Below are 1,312 nucleotides of genomic sequence, written 5' to 3' on the forward strand. Positions count from 1 at the left end.
TGATGTCACCTGCCGAGTAGTGATGCCACCTGCCGAGTAGTGATGCCACCTGCCGAGTAGTGATGCCACCTGCCGAGTAGTGATGTCACCTGCCGAGTAGTGATGTCACCTGCCGAGTAGTGATGTCACCTGCCGAGTAGTGATGTCACCTGCCGAGTAGTGATGCCACCTGCCGAGTAGTGATGTCACCTGCCGAGTAGTGATGCCACCTGCCGAGTAGTGATGTCACCTGCCGAGTAGTGATGCCACCTGCCGAGTAGTGTGCCATGCGAGTAGTGATGTCACCTGCCGAGTAGATGATGCCACCTGCCGAGTAGTGATGTCACCTGCCGAGTAGTGATGCCACCTGCCGAGTAGTGATGTGATGTGCCACCTGCCGAGTAGTGATGTCACCTGCCGAGTAGTGAGTAGCCACCTGCCGAGTAGATGTCACCTGCCGAGTAGTGATGTCACCTGCCGAGTAGTGATGCCACCTGCCGAGTAGTGATGTCACCTGCCGAGTAGTGATGCCACCTGCCGAGTAGTGATGTCACCTGCCGAGTAGTGATGCCACCTGCCGAGTAGTGATGTCACCTGCCGAGATGTCACCTGCCGAGTAGTGATGTCACCTGCCGAGAGTGATGCCACCTGCCGAGTAGTGATGTTGATGCCACCTGCCGAGTAGTGATGTCACCTGCCGAGTAGTTATGCCACCTGCCGAGTAGTGATGTCACCTGCCGAGTAGTGATGCCACCTGCCAAGTGGTGATGTCACCTGCCAAGTAGTGATGCCACCTGCTGAGTAGGGATGTCACCTGCTAGTCCTGCTGGTACTTGCTAGTTCCTGTTAGTCCTGCTGGTACCTGCTAGTTCCTGCTAGTCCTGCTGGTACCTGCTAGTTCTTGCTAGTCCTGCTGGTACCTGCTAGTTCCTGCTAGTCCTGCTGGTACCTGCTAGTTCCTGCTCGTCCTGCTGGTACCTGCTACTTCCTGCTGGTACCTGCTAGTTCCTGCTCATCCTGCTGGTACCTGCTAGTCCTGCTGGTACCTGCTAGTTCCTGCTAGTCTTGCTGGTACCTGCTAGTTCCTGCTAGTCCTGCTGGTACCTGCTCGTCCTGCTGGTACCTGCTAGTTCCTGCTAGTCCTGCTAGTCCTGCTGGTACCTGCAAGTCCTGCTGGTACCAGCTAGTTCCTGCTGGTACCTGCTAGTTCCTGCTCGTCCTGCTGGTACCTGCTAGGTCCTGCTGGTACCTGCTAGTTCCTGCTAGTCCTGCTGGTACCTGCTAGTTCCTGCTCGTCCTACTGGTACCTGCTAGTTCCTGCTAGTCCTGCTGG

The sequence above is a fragment of the Oncorhynchus clarkii genome, unplaced genomic scaffold (assembly GCF_045791955.1).
Source record: "Oncorhynchus clarkii lewisi isolate Uvic-CL-2024 unplaced genomic scaffold, UVic_Ocla_1.0 unplaced_contig_13954_pilon_pilon, whole genome shotgun sequence".
Classification (NCBI taxonomy): Eukaryota; Metazoa; Chordata; class Actinopteri; order Salmoniformes; family Salmonidae; genus Oncorhynchus; species Oncorhynchus clarkii.